The sequence below is a fragment of the Sminthopsis crassicaudata genome, chromosome X (assembly GCF_048593235.1).
Source record: "Sminthopsis crassicaudata isolate SCR6 chromosome X, ASM4859323v1, whole genome shotgun sequence".
In the NCBI taxonomy this organism is placed as follows: Eukaryota; Metazoa; Chordata; class Mammalia; order Dasyuromorphia; family Dasyuridae; genus Sminthopsis; species Sminthopsis crassicaudata.
Window position 1 is genome coordinate 42826689 of NC_133623.1, and position 17173 is coordinate 42843861.

Genomic DNA, 17173 nt, shown 5'->3' on the forward strand with positions numbered 1-17173 from the left:
ATGCCAGAGGAGGTCAGAAAACTTTTGGTTCTCCAGATTTCCCCCACAAAAAAGACAGAGCATTGCCTCAGAACAGCAGAAATAAATATAGGGTAATGCAGTTGTCTTCCTAAGACTATCTGAGAAGACCCTAAGAAACACCCAACCTCTAAGAGCAGCAGTTTGGCTTGAGTGAAGTGCAAACACTTCCAGGCAGACTGAAAAAAAAAATCAATAAACAGCAAGCCCTGGGAGCAGCTGGGTAGAGTAGTAGCCTAGGCCTCAAAAACTTTCATTTTGCAGATAATGGAGGCCCAATGACTGAGTAGATGATTGAAGGATCTTCTATCACAGCTGTGCTAAGCAGATATGTTCTGGGCTGTGTCTGTAGGGAAAAAGAAGCTAGCACACATCTGGTGAGGGAAGTAGCAAGGGACAAAGATCCTGTTGGCTGTGGGCATTTGCAGGAGAGCAGAATCTCTGGTTTCAGTTCTGAGGCAGAGAGGACAGCTGTAGTTTGTAGCCACCAGAGAGACTGCAGGAGGGCAAGGTCATTTGCAGGGCAAAGTGGCTAGAATCCCTAATAGTGGCTTAGGAGTGGAGAGGAAAGCCCAAGGTTGGGCCCTTAGACCTCAGCAAATAACAGTAAAAAGGACTTGAGGTTTGGGGCATCATCCCCCCATACCTCAAGACTACAATTTGATTGCACCAATAGTTGCAAAAAATAAAATAAAATAAAAAAATAAATGAATAAATAAAAGTGAGAAAGCAAAGGAGAAAGAACCCAACCATGGGGATAGAAAAGATCTGGGTTCACATTCAGAGGGGAAAAAAGGAGCTAAAAAGCTTCTCCTTTTTCACTGAGAAATGTCAAATGGTCCCAAGCACAAAAAGAGTTCTCAGAAGAACTTAAAAATTCTAAAAAGAACTAAAAAAACTTAAAAATCAAGTAAGAGAGATTGAAGAAAAATTAGAAAAAAAGAACAATCCAAGAAGATCAAGAAAATTAAGAAAAGAAAGTCAACCAACTGGAAACAGAGAATCAAAAACTTAAGAAGATAATTCCTTGAAAACTAGAATTGGGCAATAGAAAGCTAATGACAAGTTGCCAAGAAATCATAAAACCACATCAAAAGGAGGAAAAAAAATAGAAGAAAAAAAGTGAAATATCTCATTAGAAAAACAATTTGGAGAACAAATCAGGAAAATAATATAAGAATATCAGACTACCAAAAAAAATCTTGTTACAATACTATGAAAAATTATCAGGGAAAATTGCCCTGAAGTTCTGGAACAAAAAGGCAAAATAGAAATGGAAAAAAAAATCCATTAATCTCCAACTGAAAGAGATCCAAGGAGGGAAACTTACAGGAATAGCATAACCAAGTTTCAAAACTCCCAGGTTAAGTAGAAAACATTAGAAGCAATGAGAAAAAAAATAATTTAAATATCATTGAGTTACAATAAGGATTACACAAAACCTAAAAGCTACTATGTTTAAGGACCATAGGTCTCATGATACTATATTTCATAGAACAAAAAAGCTAGGATTACAATTAAGAGTAATTTACCCAGCAAAGTTAAGTATAATCCTGAATGAAAAAAAATGGATTTTAAAAAACTCAAAAATTTTTAGGTTTTTTTGAGACAAAGCCCCAGAATTTAAGGGGAAATTTGAGATATAATATGTAGCAGAAATATAAGGTAAACTTTAAAGACCAATTATAAGGGACTCAAATAGTTTACTTTGTATATGTGGAAATATTAGCAATACTCTTATGATTGTCGTCATTATTTGAATAATTTGAAAGAAAAGCATGGGCTGAGCTGAGTATGATGGGATGATTCTAAAAGAAATAAAACTGTAGGAAGAGATAAAAAAAGAGAAATTATCTCGTACAAATGAGGTATAAAAGGAAAAATTAATGCAGAAAAAGCTAGTAGGGGGCCGGCTGGATAGTGGTTGAACCTTATTCTCATTGGGAATGGGTTAAAGAGGAAATGACATCTATCTATTCACTGTGCCATCTAGCTGCCCCCAAAGTTAAAGTTAAATCAAAAGTGAAAAATAGAGAAACTCTATTTTGTGTCAGCAATATTATTCAAGTACTATTAAAATAGTCTAAATAGTCTAAAGGCCATTTAAAGTATCTAGACTGTATAAAGTATCCAAGGAAGTACCGCCAAAATATACACAGGAACTATACGAACATAAACATAAAACATTTTTATACAAATAAACTCAGATCTAAATAACCAAAATAATATTTGTTGTGTAGGGGTAGGTAAAGCCAATAGAACTTTTAAATGACAGTTTTACCTAACTAATCTATTCAATGTCATCCAATTAAATTATTAAAAAAGATTTATTATTTCAGAAAAAAAGGTTCATTTGGAAGAACAAAAGGTCAGGGATTTCAAGGAAACTGAGGTAGAGAGATGTAAAGGAAATATGTTCAACAGTATCAAACCTTAAACTATATTATAAGGCAAGAAGTTGTTGAATTTTAAAAAGGATAATTTCAATTACATTAAATTAAAGTTTTCTTGTACAAATAAAACCTATGTATTCAAGAACAGAAGGAACTCAGACAGCTGGGGGAAAACTTTCATAGACAATCTCTTAGATAGGATGTGATTGGGTTGGAATGTTGTGGTGGAGGAAATGATGAGTTTATTGATTTAGAAAAATATGGAAAGATTTAGACTTATGAAGGAAGAAGCTGCCCACCTTCAGAGAAACAGATAATAGGAGGAAATAAGCATAGTGGGGTCTTAGATATATGTGTATGGATAGACAGAAAGATAGATAGATAGATATCCATGCTTAATTGTAGCCTTCTTTAGGATAGGGCAAGGGGGAGGGGGGAAAATAAAGTTAAAAGTGCACAGCAGAGAACAAAAGAAAACCTGCAAGAAAATAAAGTAAGACAGCTTTGAAAACAATGTGTAGTATTTATAATGTAGGTTTTCTTGAAATGGAAATTTATTGTTTTATATTTATGATCTGTTGTATACAAAGCAACTTTTTTTTCTTTTCTCATTTTGTATTTGTTTTAAATTTTTTAAATTTACAAAAAAAAGTTCAGTGTCCCAAATATGTCTTCCTTTCCCTTAATGATCAAGTCATAGGATACTCAGAGGAAGGGACAAGTTGATAGACCAGAGTAGAGCAATTGTGAAGCCTTAAAGATACTATACTTTGTTCTTCTCATGGGCTCTCTGTATCCTGGCAGAGATATAGAACTCCCAGATGATCAGGAAGGAAGAATTTCCCTTTTTGTGTGTGGTCTCTACTAATTAAATCCCAAACTCCCGCCCTTGTCCCCAATCCCCTTTTCTTCCCTAATTATCGGTACTCAAACTATCCAATATATCTTGCATATTAACATTCTGAATTGAGCACAATCATTTTCTAACTTTGGATACTGAATCTCAGAGATTGTACCAGTTCAGCACTTTTGTCCTTTGGAAGGAGGTACTGGTAGATCAGGAAGCACAGGGAGTCATAATTGGTCCCCCTAAAATCCTTCCTAGAGAAGGGGACATGCTATAATTAACTTTATCTGGTCTATGGGTTCTTATCTGATTTTTTTGTGTGTCCTGGACCCCCTTCAGCAATCGGCCGAAGCTTATGATTCCCCTTTCTTAGAATCATGTTTTAAATGAAATACATAGGAGATTACATGTCTTTGTCCTCAAGGGGCTGACATTGTGGTGGGGGGACAACATGGGAACAACTCTGTACCTACAAGATATACGCAGTGTCACTGGGAGGCCTGGGAAAGGACTCTAGCAAAAGTTGGGATTTGAGTTAACTTTTGAAAGTTAGGAGTGAGAGCATTCCAGCTAATAGGAAGAAATTGAGAAGGGGAAAGGAACATCATGTGCAAGGAACAGCAAGACCCAGAGGAACTGTCACTCAGAGGGGAATAAAGTATAAGACACTTGAAAAGGCAGGAAGAAGCTAATATGTGACATTCAAACCCAGTCATACGTTTCCTTTCTGCAGGTCCCTTGGGCATAGGTCATCATCACAAAAACACTACTACCTAGTTACAGCCCACCCCCGCCAATGCTGACTGCCCTTTGGGTCCCCCGCCATTTTAATTCACTCTTCTGTGAAATTGTGCTCATAATTAGCCCCAATTTTCCATCTTTTTTTAATCATTGACACCATTCACGATAAAAAAGATGACTTTAAAGGCTCACCAAATACAATAGCCTCTTCAGAATATGAGATTTGTGCCCCCCTCATATTTCCTTCCCCCAATATATACTACCTGCTTTTCATTTTTATTGTGATTTATAAAAGCAAACTCACTATCTTGAAAAATGTGGTTCGACTGTAAAAAACCAAAGAAAATGAATTTTTACAACTCTATAGCCAATTATTTAAGGTATGTATGGGGGGGGGAGGCTAAAATCACTGGGACAGGAAAGCCTGAATTTACTGACTCTCACTATGCCACATTATAATCATATTTCATGAACTTCAAAATAATGCACCCAAACCATTCCATTTAAAGGGCTGCTTCCACCACACACACAAACAGTACATATCCAATTCGAAGAGCTGTCCAAACTTCCCTGCCAAAACAAAAGATAAATTGAGCTAAAACCCATTGGATTCATAGACTTAGAGGTGAAAAGACCTTTCAAGTCATTTAATCCAAGCTCTTCATTTTGCAGGTGAGGAAACTGAAGCCCAGAGAGGACAAGGGACTTACCCAAGTTAACACAGCTAAAAAGGGAAAGAACCAGGTTTAGAAGCAGGTCCTGTGCTTCCAAATCCAGGGCTTTTTCTACTGGACCACAATTAGTACAATGGGAAAAAGGGTCCAAAAAGCAGTATCAGTACCATATCTCCCCAAGGCTTTCAACATCTTCTGTCCAGAATTGTTCATTTGAGAAAAGGGAAATGTCCACTTCATTTGTGAGAGTAGGAAGACCCAGCGTATGGAGCTTTTGAAATAGATGGACCTAATAGAAAAAGAAGTCAAAATCCAACATGACATGAAAAATCCTGCCATATAGTTCATATTCCCTTTCACTGTCCTATTCAGTCATGCATACTTGGAAATCATCTTTAACTTAGTTTTTGACAAACCAAGGGGAATCATCGACTCATTATCGACACCAAAAACCTCATTGAGATACTGTAAAAGGAAACTGAAATGAGAGACAAAGAGAATAAATGCATTTTGGACAATTCATTTAAGATAATGATCTCTCAAGGGTTCACTTTAGGATTCTGAGTTCTTAAGCCAGAAATGCTCTCTGACTTAATAATGGAACCTTGATTTTCAGTTTGCTTCCTTTGATTCACTTGACCCTAAGGGCAGTCACCAAAGCCCAGAGCTTTAATTACTTGACCTGGATCAAGTGGAAAGATAAAGCACTCATTGGATTTTGGCCTCAATGATCTGAGCATTTCCCATAGCTTTCTTCCTTTACTTCTGCTATGGGGACCAAAGATGCATAAATTGGGAATTGATGGAGTTAGAGAGAACCAGAAAAACTTTGGAAGCTACTTTAGTTGACTGTCAACTCCTACCAGTTTTCAGCCCATTCCATGGTGGTCATTCATCTGAAGAGCTCATCTACTGGCTTTTTGGCATAATGAGGAGAGTACTAGATTTAGAATCAGGGGGCCTGGATTCAAACCCTTCTTCTGCTACTGTGTGATTTTGAACAAATCATTTAACTTCTTTTGGCTTTCCATTTGTTATTGGTAAAAATTAGGGGTGGGGTAGATGGATCTCCAAGGTCCTTTCTCTATTGCTCCTATGAACTCTGCTATTTCTCAACTTGAAGATGTTTAAAGGTGCCAGAGGCAGCCAGTCTAAGATTTGGATGACTGACCTGTTCTGTGATTGGAAGCAGATAACGGTGCCAGTAATTTACACATCCTCTCAGAATGTCAGATGCCCCCTTTTCAGACAACTGTCACAGCAGGGAGGTAGGGAGACAAAGAGGCGGACCTCAGGAGATGGAAAGGTTTCCCTGGCTTTCAGGTAGAGGTACATGTTAGTTTTCCCTCTTTCCCATTTGTCAGATGTTTTATAATCTCCAGACCTGTAAAGATGAGAAGAAAACAGGAAGCATATGGAACTGGCTCCTAATGCAAGAAGAAGAGTAACAGAGAAACAAGAACTGAGTTCTGCAGGAGAACAAGAGAGGGTGTTCCCCACAGTGAGAAAGCAGCAGAAGAGAAGGAACTTGATTCCTTGTTTTTTACACTGTTGAAACAGATAGGACCTTGGAGATCCAGTCCAAACCCCCCTCATTGACAACATATCAACATTTATGGGATGTAGCCAAAGCAGTTCTTAGGGGAAATTTTATATCTCTAAAAGCTTACTTGAATAAAATAGAGGAAGATCAATGAATTAGGCTTGCAACTAAAAAAAAAAAACTAGAGAAAGAACAAATTAAAAACCCTTGATTAAATTCCAAATTTGAAATTCTGAAAATAAAAGGAGAGATTAATAAAATGAAAGTAAGAAAACTATTGAACTAATAAACAAACCAAGAGTTAGTTTTATGAAAAAAAAAAACAGTGACAAATAAAGCCTTAGTTAATTTGATTAGAAAAAAGGAAGGAAAAAAAATCAAATTGTCAGCATCAAAAATGAAGAGGGTGAACTTACTCCCAATGTGGAGGAAATTAAAACAATAATTAGGATCAATTTTGCCCAACTGTAAAACAATAAATTTGATCATCTAAGTGAAATAGATAAATATTTACAAAAATATAGATTTCTCAGATTAACCAAGGAGTAAAATAAATTACTTAAATAGTCCCATTTTAGAAAAAAAAATGAACAAGCTATTTATTCATGAGCTCCCTAAGAAAAAATCTCCAGGGCCAGATGGTTTTACAAAGAAATTGTACTAAACATTTAAAGAACTAATTCTAATATTGCACAAACTATTTGGAAAAATAGGGGAAGGACTCTTACCAAATTCCTTATATGACATAGATATGGTACTGATTCCTAAACCAGATAGTGTCAAAACAGAGAAAAAAATTATAGGCCAATTTCCTAAATGAATATAGATGTAAAAATATTAAATAAAATATTTTGAAGTAGGATTTATATAATCTATGTATCCATCTATCTAAACTCCCTCATTTTACAAATAAGGAAACTGAAGCCCAGGGTCCCATAGTGGAAGAGACCCTGGGTCTTCTGACTTTAAGTTCACTGTTCTTTCCATTAGTTTCCAGGGGTCTTCTCAGATGACATAGAACTAGTCCTTTACAAATACCTTTTTGGAGGAGGAAAAAGAACTAATGGACCCAACACCCTAGAGTAGCACCTATGGACTGGGCAGGAGCAGGTGAACTTGCCATTCTTGTGGTTACAAAGAACAATATGGAGCATTTCAGATGAGGCTGAAGTGGATAAGAAAGGGGAAAAATAGTATTCAAGGTCAGTCTGGAAGGTGTCTCCATCATGGCTACAGAAGGTAGCACTGGTATCAAGAGCAAGGAAGATACTGTATGAGCTTTCTAGAAGTAGGTACACCCAAGATGATGCTGTGCTTGCTGACCAAGAGGCTGTCATCACAGAAGCTCTGGGTGTGATTTCAACACTCTTTTTAAAATTATAGCTTTTTATTGACAGAACATCTGCATGTAATTTTTACAACATTGTCCCTTGCACTCATTTCTGTTCCAACTTTTCCCTTCCCTCCCTTCACCCCCTCCCCTAGATGGCAGGTAGTCCCATACATGTTAAACATGTTATAGTATATCCTAGATACAATATATGTGTGCAGATCCATACAGTTCTCTTGTTGAACAAGAGTAATTGGATTCAGAAGGTAAAAATAACCTGGGAAGAAAAACAAAAATGCAAACAGTTCATATTCGTTTCCTAGTGTTCCTTCTCTGGGTGTAGCTGATTCTGTCCATCTCAATACTCTTGTACACTGTAGCATGGACAATAGCAGATAGTGAGGATCCACCCAGTGTGAATAGGGGAAGAATAGAAATGAGTACAGTGCAAGCTGTCCATATAGGTGGAGTTGAGACATTAGAAGTTGTCTTTGAATGTTTGAACTCCTTTGTGATGAAGGAATAAAAGGTTTGAGGTACAGTGAATGGAACTCCAATATCACTAGGTATGTCTGTAGATGATACTGATGATGTCTTCAAGGTCTCAAGGGGTGTAAATGGCTATCCAGTCTCAGCCAGACTTGTAGACATGGTCATTGTGGATGGAGGTGGCATAGAGAGCCCCAGTATATATGTGACCCCAGGTTCTGAGCAGGAACTGGCAAAAAATGATCCCTTTCTTTTATTTTTTATTGAAGTTTTTTTTTATTTTCAAAACATATGTGAGAATAATTTTTCACCATTGACCCTTGCAAAACCTTGTGTTCCAATTTCCCCTCTTCTCCTCACTGCCTCTGCTAGATGGCAAGTAATGCAATACATGTTAAACATAGTAAAAATATATGCAAATTGAATATAGGCATATGCATTTATGCAATTATCTTTTTGCACAAGAAGAATCAAATCAAAAAGGAAAAAAATGAGAAAAAATAAAATGCAAGCAAACAACAACAAAAGAAGTGAAAATACTATGTGGTGAACCACACTCAGTTCCCACAGTTCTCTCTGGGTGTAGATGGCTCTCATCATCACAAGATCATTGGAACTGGCCTGAATCATCTCATTGCTAGAAAGAGCCAAGTCCATCAGAATTGGGCATGGTATAATCTAATTGTTGCTGTGTACAATGATCTCCTGGTTCTGCTCACTTCACTCAGCATGAGTTCATGCAAATGTCTCCAGGCCTCTCTGAAATCATTCTGCTGGTTGTTTATTATAGATATTCCATAACATTCATATACCATAACTTATTCAACCATTCTCAGACTGATGGGCATCCACTAGGTTTCCAGTTTCTTGTTGCTACAAAAGGGCTGCCATAAACATTCTTGCACATGGGGGGTCCCTTTCCCTTCTTTAAGATCTCTTTGGGATATAAGCCCAGTAGTAGCACTGCTGGATCAAAGGGTATGCACAGTTTGATAAGTTTTTGACCATAGTTCCAAATTGCTCTCCAGAATGGTTGGATTCTTTCACAGTTCCACCAACAATGCATCCATGTCCCAGTTTTCCCACATCCCCTCCAACATTCATCATTATCTTTTCCTGTCATCTTAGCCAATCTGACAGGTGTGTAGTGGTATCTTAAAGTTGTCGTAATTTGCATTTCTCTGATCAATAATGATTTGAAACTCTCTTTCATATCAGTAGATAGTTTCAATTTCATCATCTGAAAATTATCTGTTTATATCCTTTGACTATTGATCAATTGGAGAATGGCTTGAATTCTTATACATTTGAGTCAGTTCTCTATATATTGTAGAAATGAGGCCTTTATCAGAACACTTAAAACTTTTTTAGTTTTATTTGTACAAAACTTTTTAACTTAATATCAAAATTATTTGTTGTTCAGTAATGAGCTCCAGTTCTTCTTTGGTCATAAAGTCCTTCCTCCACATATCTGAGAGGTAGGCTATCCCTTGTTCTCCTAATTTGCTTTTAGCATCACTCTTTATGTCTAAATCATGAACCCTTTTCAACCTTATCTTAGTATAGGGTATTAGGTGTGGATCAATGCCTAGTTTCTGCCTTACTACTTTCCAATTTTCCCAGCAGTTTTTGTCAAATAATGAGTTCTTATCCCCAAAGCTGGGGTCTTTGGGTTTGTCAAACACTAGATTGCTATAGTCATTGACTATTTAGTCCTTTAAACCTAACCTATTCCACTGATCAACTCCTTTATTTCTTAGCCAGTCCCAAATGGTTTTGATGACTGTTGATTTAAAATATAATTTTAGATCTGGCATAGCTAGGCCACCTTCACTGACATTTTTTTCATTAATTCCCTTGAAATTCTTGACCTTTCATTCTTCCAGATGAACTTTGTTATTATTTTTTCTAGCTCTGTAAAATAATTTCTTGGGAGTTTGATTGGTTTGGTACTAAATAAGTAGATTCATTTAGGTAGTATTGTCATTTTTATTATATTCACTCGGCCTACCCATGAGCACTTGATATTTTTCCAGTTATTTAGATCTGACTTTATTTGGGTGGAAAGTGTTGTGTGATTGTGTTCATATAGTTCCTGACCTTCCCTTGGTAGATAGATTCCCAAATATTTTGTACTATCGACAATTATTTTAAATGGAATTTCTCTTTGTATCTCTTGCTGTTAGATTTTGTTAATGATGTATAAAAATGCTGATAATTTATGTGGATTTATTTTATATCCTGCAACATTGCTAAAGTTGTGGATTATTTCTAATAGCTTTTTAGCAGAGTCTTTGGGGTTCTCTAAGAATACCATCATATCATCTGCAAAGAGTGATAGTTTGGTTTCCTCATTACCTACTCTAACTCCTTTAATCTCTTTTTCTTCTCTTATTGCCAAAGATCCCTTCCCTTTAGAACAGGTGTAGGGAACCTTTTTTCTGCTAAGGATCCTTTGGATATTTATGACATCATTCCTGGGCCATACAAAATTATCAGCCTATAGAACTGAAACAATAGGAGATGGTACCTCGCTTTTAGTTCATCATCTCCTGTGGTGACTTTGGCAGTGCCAGACCAAATGATTTCACAGGCCAGACATTCCCCCCTTACTTTAGAAATTCACTTTGTCCTTGAGGGAAACAATACTACAAAATCAGTATGAAATACATTCAAAGGAATTTGGACAGTGGAGAATGCTAGCACTCAGGAGAATCTAGAAAGACTTTTAGGAAAGGAGAAACCAAGCTTTTTCTATTAAAGGGGAAGAGAGATGTGTGATGATAGTTTGAGAGGACTGAACAAAGAAGTTAGCATTTCCTAAGGATAGGATAGATTTGTGTGTGTGCAGGTAATGGAAGAAGTCAGTAGGTAAGGGGAGATTGACTTGGGTTTACCTGCCTGTCAGCAGGAGTTGGTGGGAGCAGTCAACAACAGGGTTGTTCCTCTGTGTGGCTGGGAGAGGGAGAGAGATCCTGAGAGCTGGCACTCTGGGTAAGGTGTTTGGCCCTTCCTACGGATTTCCCTTCTTCTAGGTAGGTGGCCTAAACCACCCTAAGGGGTAGGGTAGGCAGGGAAGGGAAATGATAAGTCCCTTCTCCACAGGGTTTATTCCCTTGGCTCCAAGATAAAAGCCCCTTCTGTCCCTTCCTGCTCTCTAGTCCTCACCCACCCCAGCCCTACCTGTCCTGAATCTCTACTCTACCCACCCCCTCCCACTCTACATTTTGAACCTCCATTTCACTGTTATTGAACTAGACAGATGAGAAAATTATATGCCCCAAAGTCACTATTCATTGCTTACCAGCAATCCTTTTCTGTTCCAGGATTAACTATGGTAAGGGTCTTAATGTTTTAACATTTTCCACATCATTGGGCCCTTGGCCACCCAGTGAGGCCTATGGAGCCCTTCTCAGAATTTGTTGTCCACATTCATAATTGAAGAAAAAGCTAAAGTTCAATTATAAACTCATGAAAATAAAGTCTTTTTTTTTCTCATCCAAGTTCTATCCATAGATCTATCCATAGATCCTTTAGGGATCCTTGAACTCCAGATTAAGAAACCCTGCTCCATAAGATTCCTTGAAAGAGCTATTCTCTTTTCTTCTAAAACTACCTGTGCCCATCACGGCTCCCTCTTCTACTCCATTCTTTACTTCAAAAACCTTCTAACTCAACCCTCCTTTCTTGCCTTTTTTTCTCCAGTCTCCATGGGTGGCCACATTTTCTCCAAGGCCACCCTCTCTAGCTATGCCCTTAAGCTATCCCTTCCTCTTTCCTTCAATAGCTGACCTCTCTGCTCATCTCCAGTCCCCAAAAATTCAGTCAGTCAGTCCCCCGGAGGGGATCCCAACTGGCAGTTACTTCTGCAGGTGCTAACTACCATCAACAGGTAAGTAAGCCCAAAAGTCAGGTATAACAGCACCTTCCCCCAACCCCCTCCTCAGTCCATTAGTCCCAACTGCCAAACTAGCTACCATCTACCTCCAGCCCTTGGGAAGACTCAAGTACTGGGCTAGAGCACCAGCTCTCAGGTTATACTCCCACATACAGGGGAACAACCCCTGTGGAGAAGGGGCCTGCCAATCATCTGCCACCAAGAGGAAACAACATCAGCTCCTTCCTCCATCCCCAAGGCCATCAGCCTTACTTCCAGCCTGTCCCTGAAGCTGTAGTGAACAACCCCACCTTGGGGATCCCAACCTGCTAACAGATTCTGCAGATGCCAACTGCCATCAACAGGCGGGTAAGCCCAAATGCCAGGTATAACAGCACCTCACCTCCACCTCAGCCCGTTAGCCTGCTTCCTACCTGGCCCTGAAGCCACGATCCCGGGGAAGCCGCCCTCTGTGAAGATCCCACTCTGGCAACTGCCTCTGCAGGGCCTTCCTCCTCAACTGTCACAACTACCAAAGGTCCAGAAAAAACTGTTCTCACCACTCAAACCCTTGGGCCCATCAAATGATCCATTCAACATCACCAACAGAAACTATTTTATTAACACAAATGACACTAAAGAGACTAAAGAGAAGTCATTACCATTGTGTCTTGTCAAAGTCCATCTGACTTAGAGTGAAAATATGTGTTGTCTTCCCCCTTTATTAGAAAGGAAGCTTCCCTGGGACAGGGGTTGTCTCGCACAACTTTCTGTTCATATCCCCACCACTTGGGTACAGACTAAAGGTACATAGTGAGTCCTTATTAAATGTCAGTTTATTTGTTCCTCCAGAGAACAGGTGGGGGGACTTGCTTTCCCCATGCCCCCTCCCAGATGGGGGGAAAAGAACTATTTGCTTGGGGCTGCCACCCTCAAAGGTCAGAATCACAGAATCTCTGATAGTTAAAAGGGAACCTGTTACCTGAACAAGAACCCTTCCCTCTCCACTCTACATCACACCAGGGGACAAGTCAGCAGCCTTCCAGGAGGAGCCCACTCCCTCCCTCCCTCCCAGGACTGTGGCCCAGTCTATTCAAGCTCTCCTTGTCAAGAATTTTTTTCTTTGTAAATTGCCTCCAGCCTACATTTATTTGTCTTCTATAGACTTCCGTCATTCATTGCTCCTAAGTCTGCCTGCTGGGGCCCTGAGAACAAATCCAGATCCCCCTTCCATGTGACAGATGCTACAACCCTGACTCTGCTTGGAGACCTTATCATATTCCTCCTAAGTCTGCCTCCTCTGCTGGCAGAGATGTTGTGTTGGTTTCCCTCGTGTGAATATATCTTCAGCATCTTATCAGTATCCTTCCTAAAGTATGGTAACCCACTGGAGTGGTGCGCTAGTGGGTGATCCCAGCTGGGTCACAGTGCTCTGACTAGCATGGCACGGTGGCCCTACAGCTGGAAGGGGCTCGGACCGGGCTGTCTAGGCCAGAGTTTAAGTTCTCTGCCCACATATAGTTCTGTGCCCCCCCACTACCCCAGTTTAGGAAGGATGCTTCAGCAGGGTTAGCCCTGCTCCTTTCAGAGGGGAGGCCCCACTTGCCATGCCCGTGGACAAGTGTCAGAGGCCCGGATGGCCAGCGCGGGGGGCCAGGACCCCCTTCGACCCAAGAATTCCACGGGCTCCACCCCCGCCCCCTCCAGGCTGGCGGCAGGCTTCCCTGTGAGGTCACAAGTTGTTAGGCGGTAACCAGGCTACGGGAGCGAGGTCATAACCAGAGCCCCCGAGCCGTCCCCGTCATTTCTCGAGAGCCTCCAGCCGGGCCAGCGAGAACTCCCCGCGAGAAGGCCTCGTTCTTCTCCGCCGTCCCTCGGCCTCGCAGGACGCGTGCTCCGCCGGCCGGCGGGCCGATTTCTGAGCAAAGACCGGCGCGTCCCCCGGCCCTTCTGTGCGTGGGCATGGCGGACTACTGCCCCGTCTTCGTGATCGGCTTCCACGTGCGCTGGAACAACAGGCAGTACGGCAGCGGGAGCCTGACTGTCCTGCTGACGGTGGAGGCTCCCACCGAGAGTCCCCCGGCCCCGGCCCCGCCCGCTCTCGAGCCCGCGCCTGACCCTTCTCCCTAAGGCCAGGCCCGGGCCGGCCTAGCCCACCGTGCTCGGGTAGGCCGGAAAACGGGAGCCGGGCTCTGGGGCCTCCCTCCCACCTGCCTGGTCTCTGGGCCCGCCCCTCTCCGGGGACCTTGGAGAGCTCCCGCACCCAAGGCCCATGCTCGTCTCTAGAAAGGAGCCTGGCTGGTCCAGGCTTCTCGAAGCTTCGTCCTCCTCAGAGTCTTCTTCCGCTCGTCCAGGCTTATCAAAGCTTCGCCCTCCTCCTCAGCGTCTTCTGTGGAGCTGACCTTTGTTCTTCATCCGGGCCGGTCCCACTCGGCTTCCAGAAACAAACCCATCTTCACCCTTCCCTCTTCTTTATTCAGAACCTGTTCCTCTTTCCCCACAATCCCCCCCACATCCCATCCCCAGTCCCACATTCCTTATTTATCCTACCCTCTTTATCCACATCCTAAAATAAAGTGACCGTTAAGAAATTACTCAGATTTCCTGTTTATTTCTGTTGCCAAGATTTATTAGAGTAATTTTACACTTATTTTCTGGTTCCTGCATCAATTATACAGGCAATTAAGAATTTTCCTAGTTCAATCTCTTTTAAAGAAATGGGGTTCTTGATTTGCAAGAACCCCGTTTGTTTAACATATAATGGATTGCTTGCCATCTAGGAAGAGCCTGGGGGATAGGGAGGGAAAAATTTTGGAACACAAGGTTTTGCAAGGGTGAATATTGAAGAGTATCCATGCGAGACAACTAGGGGGCACAATGGATAGATAGAGCACCAGCTCTGGTCAGTCGGACCCGAGTTCAGATTTGAACTCAGTCACTTACTATTCCCTAGCTGTGGGACTGTAGACAAGTAAGTCACTTAACCCCAATTACTTCAGAAAAAAAATTCCATGCATATACTTTAAAAATAAAAAGCTTTAATAAAAAAAAAAGAAAGAAATTGAGGTTCTTAACCTGAAGTCTATAAACTTAGTTTTTAAAATGTATTTTACTAATTAGATTTCAATATAATTGGTTTAATCCTATGGACTAATAGGATAATAAAATTTTAAAATTACTTGAGGCGTTTAAAAACATTATTCTTACAAAATCAATCCACTCAACTACAAACAGGGATTTAGGATTAAGCAAAAGTTTTAAGAATTTATTTCCATAGACATTATTGGGAGGAGTTGGGGGAAGAGGGATACTAATGTGTTTCTTGTGGATAGCAATCAGTTCGATAACTTTATAAAGCAATGTATAATTATTGAGTTTTTAGGTCAAGAAGACCCTGTCTAAAACAAATAGAGTAGCAATTTTTGTGGTAGCGAAAAGCTGAAAGCAAAGTGGCTGCTCCTTTTTTTAGTAATTGGCTGGATTGTAATATAGGAATGGAATGGAATATTTCTGTGCTGTTAGAAATGAATATGATGAATCCAAAAAATATTGGAAAGTTTAAGTGAACTGATGCAAAATGAAATTAAAAGGGCCAGCAAAACATCCTCCACAATAAATACAATTTAAATGCTAAGACCACAAGACAACCTAAGAGACACATTGCAAAATAAGAACAAGCCTGGCCCCAAAGCAGAGGGATGAGAAGGTACCTCACCCCTTCCTTTTGCAGAAGTGGAGGTCATTATGTGGATATCACTGATACATATTTTTGGTGTGTGAGTTAGTTTTGCTGAGACATTTTCCTTATTTTTAAATTGGAAATTTAATTTTTAAAAATTGTTATAAGGGATGATCTTGGTTGGGGTAATGGCAAAGAATAAGGAGGAAAATCTGGCAAAAACTATATCAATGAAATTATTTAAAACTAACGTTTTAAAAAAGAATTTCTTTCCAGATTGATAAGTCCCAATGACTAAACCTGGTTGTGTCTGGGCATTGCAGCCCACATTAGGGTGGCTTAAATAGCACTTACCCTCTTAAAGATAATTTTGTATTAGTTTGCATTCTGTGTACATGTTGTACTGGGTCCCCAGAGTAATAGCTCCTTGAGGGCAAAAAGTTTCTTGTGTTTTGTCTGGCTGCTGATACTAAATGGAAGCCAGGCTCCTTGACTCAAGCCAATTGAATTCAATTAATGGGCCACTTAAATAAATGGTACTACTGCTTTTGTTCCCATTTAAAAATCAGACCGAAAGACTGTAAAAGGACATCAGTCTACCTACCACATGAATCTGTGGAGGAGAAAACAACTTTTTAAAGGTTAAGTGATTTGTCCAAGGTCTGCAAATGTAATAAACATATTCATTGTCATTATCTATCTTTTGAGATCAATACTACTCCCAGAATTCAATACAGCCTCAGTTAAGAAGACAGTGTGTCCTTTGAGACCTGACTTTTTAGGGGGGGGACGCAAATGGATCTGAATGAACTCGGGGCCCTAGCCAGTGCTTGCTACTCTTGGAGGAGCTTAGGAAAGTTCTAGCTGCCTTGCCTGCCTATGTATAGCATCCAATCACCAACTGACATCCATATGGGCTAATATTATTTACTGTACAGAGCAGAGTGCTCCCACACAATTGCTGGACTATGTTGGTAGTTTGTGTCTCTGGGCACAGGTGGTGGGATGGATAAATGCCTTCTCCTAAAGTTAGGAAGACTGAGTTCAAAGCTCTGTGATCCTGGACAAGTCATGTAACCTTAATGTCTCAACTATAAAATGAACATAACAATAGCACCTAAATTCCCGGGACTGATGTGAGGATCAAACAAGACAATTGTTTGTAAAAATGCTTAGTTAAAGTAAAGTGAGTGGAACCAAAAGAACATTGTACACAGCAACAAGATTATGAATGATCAACTCTGAAGGACTTGGCTCTTTTCAACAAGTAGATGATTCAAGCTAATTTCAATAGACTTGTGATGGAGAGAGCCGTTTGCATCCAGAGAGAGGATTGTAGGGACTGAATGTGGATACAACACAGTATTTTCACCTTTTTTGTTGTTTGCTTACTTGTTCTTTCTTTCTCATTTTTTTCTTTTTGATCTGATTTTTCTTGTGCAGCACGATAAATGTGGAAATATGTTTAGGAGTATTGCCCATGTTTAACCCATATCTGATTACTTATTGTCTAGGAAAGGAGGTAGTGGGAAGGGAAGGAGAAAAAATTGGAATACAAAGTTTTGCAAAGATGAATGTTGAA